The following is a 7,666-nucleotide window of genomic DNA, read 5'->3' as shown; positions in this document are numbered from 1 at the left end:
TTTTCTCAGTCCAGCAAAGTTTTGGCCCGGGCTCAGCACAAGGTGGCCCTGGCTCCCAGGAAAACCCTGAGGGCTCACGGCACAGGGGAGGTCAGCAGCTCCCCACAGCAGCCCAGGAGCCTCAGCCAGCTGGATTCAGGCTCTGGGACAGACCCAGCCCCAAAGATCTGGGTCTGAGGCTCTGCCCAGCCACCCTGTCCACACCAGACCAAGCTTTGCCTCTGGGCAGCTCTTTCCCCTCTCTTGCAGAGTCCCAAGTGGTTCCCACTAAGCCCAGCACACCCTGGCATCTCCTGGGGGTGCCCATCCAGGCTGAGCTGCCCAGCCCCAGGGCTCTCCCCAGCCACAGCCAGGCCTGGCTGCCTGCTGCTTGCACACAAAGCCAAGCTCAAAGGGCCCCACAAACCAGGAACCCTGTGTTTCAGGCTGAGCCAGCACCGGTCCCACAGCAACACAGGCTCTTACTCAGTGCAGGACCAGGGAGGGAGGGAAGAGGATGGAGGAGGAAGGGGACAGGAGAAGATGGGGGTCAATCCCCACATAAACACCAGTGAGGCCAACACAGGCTAGTGGGTGTTCTTCACCTGCTTTGTGTGGTCCAAGGACAACCCAAGACCAGAGGAAGAGGCCCAGGATCCACTGTCCCTTCCTGGGTGACCTCTTTGTCCTCTTTCAATCCCACTTGTCTCAGGAGAGAGGGAAAGACACAGACAGGATGGAAAGTGGTTGCTGAGAGATCACCCCTTTGCCACTGACATCCCACTGACTGATGCCACCAGTGATGCTCTCTGACCAGAGCTGCTGGACGCCCCAGGAGGGCCCCCAGACCAGAGCCAGTCCTGTCACTGGCACTAAAAGGCTTTAAGTGACCTGAAGCCTTGCCAGACATGAGAGTTGAAGGAGTTTGATTCCACACAGACCTGATTTTGTACCCACAAAAAACAGGAGCATGGGACAAGCTCTTCTGTGGAGGAGCTGCTGTTTGCATGGGCCAGCAGAGGATTAGCTCCCTGTAGATTCAAAGGAAACTAAATTGGACAAGATCAGCTGCCTGTAATCCCCTGGAAAACAGCCCCTGGCACATGGAGGAAGTTCTGAGAATTAGCACCAAGAGTAAACCCAGCACATACCACCACAGCCCTCTGGCCAGCCTGCTTCCCAAGCCATCCATCACCCTGGAGCCCACGGCTGGGGCTGCTGCCCTGCACAGCTCCAGGACAGCACCTTCCTCCCCTCTGTGTACCAGACACTGCTGTGATCCTTCCCTGGCCAAGTCCCTGTCTGCAGAAGGTCCCTGGGCAAGGCAGAGCGTTCCAAAGGCAATGGTCCCTGCTGTCAGCCCTGTGCACACACAGACACACGCCCTGGCAGGCAGCAGCAGCCACACAGACAGGACAGACACACACAGGATAAGCTCTGGGAGGAGAGCAGCGTCCTTGCCACAGCACCTGGCTGCTCACCAGCATGTGAGACACCAGCTGGGAAGCCAGGCCAGGTCCTGAGCCCCTGTCCAGGAGTGATGCTGAGCACCCAGCCTGCCTCTCCCTCACTCAGCCAGGGGAGGAGGACAGGCAGAGCCCATGGAGGGGCAGCTCCTGGCTGCCTGCTCATCCCAGGAGAAGCAGAGCTTGCCCAGCCCTCAGCAAAGCCCCATCCCAGCCTCAGGAGAACAGGCTGGCAGGGGAAGCCAGAGGATGGTTTTGGGCTGATGGGTCTTGCCAGCTCAGCAGCCCCAGCCCAGAAGTTTCTGCTGCTGCCCAACGCCTGTGGCACTCAGGAAATATTCTGCTGCTGCCACTCAGCCTCCCCTGCTCTGTGATGGACACCAAGATCTGCTCAGGGGGTTATGGCAGATCCTCACACTTGTGACAGGTCCTGCTGCATCGAGCCCAGGTCACTTCCAGATCCCCTGTGGGTTTTGCCCGGACTGGCTCGAGCCGTGCCAGGGCAGAGCACGGTGGTTAACCCAGACCCTGCAAGAAGCAACAGGCAAGGAGACCAGTTCAACCAGTTCTCCAGCACAGCCACCCACACAGCTGCACCACAGCGGGGCCTGGGCAGGACCCACCTGCCCCAGTGCAGCTGCAGAGCTGAGCCAGGCCTGGGAGCCCATCCCCACAGCCAGGGCTCCCCTGCCCTGCCCCACAGCACCCCAGCAGCCCCAGCTCCATCTCCAGCAGGAGCACTCCGTGCTGCAGCGGGGACCAAGCTCCCTCCTGGCACAGCTGGCACAGCTGCTGTCCCCACGGGAGGTGGGGCAGGGGTGGGCAGCCTTCTTTTCATCTTTTAGCCCAGCCTGGAAATGCTGCCACCGAACCAGAGGCAAAGGCAATCCCAGAGCAGGTTGTGCCTTGCCCAGGCACATTCCCAGCTGGGCTCCAGCTCTGTTTGGGGGCTGAGACACATCTCCTGGGGGAATAACCTGGGGCTGGCTGCTCCTGCAGGGCTCCAGACGCAGCAGGAGGTGGCATGGGAAGCCACACCACAATCACTTCACTCGTTTTCCAGAGCAGGATTTCTCCCCGTGGCCGGGAGCTGTGCCAGGATGCAGATTCCTGGTTTTCCAGGGCAGTCACACAGCAGCAGTTGCCTCTTGCTGCTCACAGGGCTGAGGAGCTGCCTGCAGGGACAGAGAGCAGGCACAGCTGCCATGGGCACCTCGGTGGGCATGGAAGATTTCAGAAACCATCCTGGGCTCAGCTTTGCTGAGAGGCTGGCAGAGGCTGGAGGATGGCATGCTGTGGTTATCAGCTTGGCCTCTCTGCTGGGTTTTTACCGAGGGGATGGCAGGTGAACATGGCCCATCAATGATTTCCTGTTATCTGTGAAGCCCATTCGCCTGGACTTGCCTCCCCTGTGCCTCTCCCCCCCTGAACACCCTCTGCCACCATTCCTTTGGATCAGTTTGCTTTCTGTTTCACCTCCTTGCTCTTGAACTTCTTCATACTTGAACTTTTCTCCCTCGGATGTGACGCAACAAATTCAAAGCACTGCACAAACCTCCTGTGTCATCACACACCCAGAGCTGCCTCTGGCCAGACACTGCAGGGGAAACTCCACTTTTAAGGTCCTAAATGACTCTGCAGAGTAGTGGGTGCCACAGCAGAGCAAGGGAAGGACCTTTACAACAAATTTAACCATTGGGAAGTAGGAGGAGAAACACAGGAACAACCAGGGAGCACAATGCAAGGGGTGGGGATGGGGTTTGGTCTCCAATTGTTTGGCACCTGGAAACAGCCTGGAGCTGTTTATAAAATACCTATGGAAAAGCAGTTGGTGCATCTCCTGACCCTGGAAGGCCCCTGCTCACAATGACCCATATTTACACCAAATAAATCCAAGGGCCTGTCTCACCAGCAGCTCCCACCACCACATCCCCAGGGAGCCCTCTGCATCCATGAGGGATGCTCTGCTCTCTGGAGGTGCTGCTTGTTTGGCAACAGAACCAGCAGGTACAGGCAGCCCAGGACAAGGCTTACCTGGTCTTTGCAGCTGGAGACTGAGCCTGGAACACTTGAGCTGACCTCAGCCACAGGGAAACTCTTCTGAGTGTCTCCAAAGCCACGGAGAACAGTGGAGCATGAAACCAGGGCCCCCACACACCTCCTTGGGAGGAACCAGAGCCTGGCTGCACACACTCATCAGCCTCTGTTTGCCTTGCAGACACCAAGGATGGCACAGGTTCCACCACCTCCCATTCCAGCCCTTTTCTCCCCTTGTGGAGCACTTTTCATACTCCTCAAGCCAAAGTGAATCTCCAGAGCCTCAGAACAGCCTGGTTGAAAAAGCTGCCTCACCACTGGGGTCTAAAATTACTGGGTCCTCAAAGCTTGTTTTGCTTTGCCTTATCTTTGCCAACTGATAAGCAGAGGGGAAGTGCAAAGGCCTCAGGGTTCCTCCCTCCAGGTGGAATTAAGACCCTCAGGACTCCTCCCTCCAGGGGGAATTAAGACCCCCAGGACTCCTCCCTCCAGGTGGAATTCAGACCCTCAGGACTCCTCCCTCCAGGTGGAATTAAGACCCACAAAAAAGCTCCCCAGACTGGGGCAGGCTCAGTGCCCTGCCAGGGTCTGCAGGGGTCAGGGGGCTCTGGGTGCAGAGCCAGCTCAGCTCCAAGGGACCTTTCCCCAGGAGCCAGAGGTGTCCCAGTCCAGCACAGCACAAATGGGCAGCCCTTGTCCTGCTCAGCCCTTGTGCTGCTCCTTTGGATCTCTCTAAGTACAGGGGACATTCCCACCACGCCATCTCCTTAACAGCCCCATCCCAGGGCTGTTGTAGACGACTCATCCTCAGACCCTTCAGACATCAAAAGGATCTGCCTGCTTCCCACCCCGTGGCCTCTCCAAGCTCATTCCAGCATCCCGCAGCTCCTTCTGAGTTCAAGCCCCAGAGCTAAGGAGCAGGACATCAGGGCAATTCCCTGCAGCAGTTAACGCCTTAGCCTAATTTTCCTCTCCCCAGAGGATTAGCAAGGCTGTAATAGCACTAAATAAATTCACTAATGGCAGATTCTCAGGACACTTTGTCTGGAAAACTTGCTTGTAACTTACAGGATGCAGCCTGCAAATTTGGCTTTATTATCCAGTGACAGGGCTGAAGGCAGCTGCTCCCTGACAGAGCGATTGGGTCTGAAAAAGATGTGTCCTAGATCATTAACGAGGGAATGAGGTAATTAAACACCTGCCTGGAGAGGCAGCCTTCACACACATGGCACAGCTGGAGAAGGAACCCATGGAATCAGGGTGGGAGATCAGAGTTTTTGGGGTGTTTCTTTCAAAGCTGCTTTGCCCAGACTCGAGTGCCCTGGAGAAGGAACCATCCCCTGCAAATGCTGGGATAAAGCAGCAGACAACCAGCCCGTGTTGGGTGATGGAAAGTGAAACACCAGGGCAGGTTTGCTCTCCACACAGGCAAAGGCCCTGCAATGTGCACAATACCTGCAGGATGGTGGGTTGCAGGTGGTGGCCAACTGAAACATGTGCTTGGAACAGCTCACAGATGTTCCTGCTTGGGAGAACAACCTCAACACAAAGAGCTGGATGAAGCAGAGCCCATTCAGAGGGGCCCAGGCTGGAGCAGCCCATCCAACAAGACCTGGGAGGCCCTTAGGGAGGAGGGTGCTTGCACCAGCTAGGCAGGATCATGCTTTCAGACACCCTGCAAACCAAACCAAGCTCCTGGAAGGGCTGTGATGAACCACAGAGCTGTCAGGGAGAGGGGATAAACCCTTCCAGGGTGACTAAGGCAGGGGACAGAACGGTGACAGCCCTTGCAAAACACCTCACACCCCATCTGTGAGGGCAGAGGGTGCAGCAGCCAAGAACATTTGAGCCAAGGGGGCTCATACCCCAAACTGCAGCTTCCAGCCCACAGCCCCAAATTCCAGTCACACATAAACCTCCTGCAAAGCTCCAGTTGTGAGCTGCTGTTGCCTGAGTCAGCAGCAAGTGCTCCTGTGTCACAGGCAGGGACCAGAGCAGGATGAATGTGTCTGCCACAGCTAATTCTCCACGGCCAGGCCTCACCTTCCCCACTTAATTTGATGCTCTGAGAAAATTAGACGCTCTCCTCCTTCTGTGGAAAAAGGTGAGCACTGAAGGTAATTCAGAGGCTTTGATGGTGCTCTTTAGTCATTCGGGCACCACAGCCCCGGCATGGTTCCCTGGACTGACCACGGGCAGGGACGGGAGTCACTAATCCTCAAGCCCAGCGTGTGAGCCTGGGGCAAAGCACCGTGTCTGTGCTGGGCACAGCCAGCACCATCCTGCAGCCCAGCCAGGCAGGGACAGATCATTTATTTCCACAGCAAGAATTTTGACTTTAGTAACGGCAGCACCGCGGGTGCTCAGCGGTGGAGGAGTTTGATGGAGATCCCAGCGTGGCAGTGCCTGGAAATGCCCAAAGCCCGCTCAGACCTGGGTCTGGATTTGAATGGATGGCACTGGGAGCACGACAGACATGTAAATGACACTCTTTGGTTTTAAACCTCCCCCTCTGAGCCATTACTGCTTTTTAGGCCAGAGGTGGGAAGGTTTTCACCACAGGAGGGGCAGCGGATGGACACAGCCTCCTCCCTCCCAGGCGGAGTTTGCACTTGGGCTCAGCTCCAAGGCTGAGCTGCTGGTCACAAAATAAATCCCCACAGCGAACACACTCCAGGGGTGGATGCTCCCGAGCAAGGACTTCCCTGCTTCGGCCCCACCGTGATCCACATCCCTGGGCTGAGGGATCAGCTCCCGGGACATCACTCTGCACCCAGCCCTGCCAGGATCCCACCCCGCTCACAGAGGGGTTGGAGAACCCTCCAGCTGCTCTTGTTTGAAAACAGCAATCCCACCCTGAAGGAAGAGGAGCAGCCACAGAGAGTATCACATCGAATCGCTCCCTGAGTGAGCAAACGCCTCAGTCACAGCCCGGCTGCAGCGCTGGCAGGGCAGCTCGCAAGGGCTGTGGGGAGCACAGAAATCCCTCAGCAGATGCATCTTCTCTCAAGGATGAATTCTAGTTCCACTGCAGCTGGACAGCGACTTCCCACTCCTCAAAGTTGCCAGCCAAACCTACAACCTGCTGCTCCAGAGAACTCCTGACAGTGCCCACCCGGGATGTCCCACAGCTGCAGCAGCTTGGATCAGGCAACAATTTTCTAGCAACACAATCCCTTGTTTAAAATACCCCAACCCTTTTTTCAAAGGAGGCAGACACTTATTTAGGAGCTCCCAGGCCAGACTGTTAGAATCCCATCTGCCACCTTTCAGGGCCCAGTTTGCCTCATGCTCCTCACTTCTGTCCCCCATGAGACCCATGCAGTGTCCCCAGACCCCTCAGAGTGCACAACCAAAAGCAAACATTGCTCAGACACAGGTCTGTCACTGGTGGTGGAGTGAGGGCCATGATGAACATCGCATTCCTATTTTAATAGATGCAATGGCACCAAGCACAGCTAGCTCAGCCTGTAATTAAAATTCCAGTGCTAATGCCAAAGATACTCCATAGGAAAAGATGATTGAAAGCAATCTTCTTGACCATTCTGCTGGAGTTTCCTGTTTTGAGGGCAATCACATGGCCTCCTCGCCAATTAATTCATGGAAAGAGCACAAGCACTTTAAAGGCACAGCGATGAAAGAGCAGGGCAATGAGGAAGTTCCCAAGCCCCACAAGGTGCTCTGAACCTTGCCCTGGCTGTTCCAGGCTCAACACCTGGGCAGGCCCAGGGGAATTGGTTTGTTCTGCACATCAGACACTTCACCTGCCTGCCCTGTGCCCCTGCAGCGCTGTGAACCTCACCTGTGCCAGCCCAGGCTCCACTGCAGGGCTAAAAGCCTCAGCTTTGTCTGGTCTGCGTTGTACAGGTGACTTCAAAAACAATTTTTCCCCCTTATTTACATTTTTAGGTTTATTTTCCTGAGCCTCATCAGCACCTTCCATGATTCAAGCCACACCACTGCTCACAAACCCCACTGGATTCACTTTCCACTCACACCAAAACAAGCCAAGTCACCTCGGAGTGCTGTTATCAGAGCCTTGGGGCACAAGAGCCTCCTCCAGGGCTCAGTGGCCATTCCCCAGGGGCTCAGCAGCCCCAGGTGATGGTGTGACCTCCATCTTCTGGGTGCTTGGGAGGCAAAGAGTGCACAGTGTTCCTAATACAAACTACACACCTCAGAGG

The sequence above is a fragment of the Taeniopygia guttata genome, chromosome 18 (assembly GCF_048771995.1).
Source record: "Taeniopygia guttata chromosome 18, bTaeGut7.mat, whole genome shotgun sequence".
Taxonomy (NCBI): Eukaryota; Metazoa; Chordata; class Aves; order Passeriformes; family Estrildidae; genus Taeniopygia; species Taeniopygia guttata.
Note: the sequence above shows the minus strand (reverse complement) of the source record.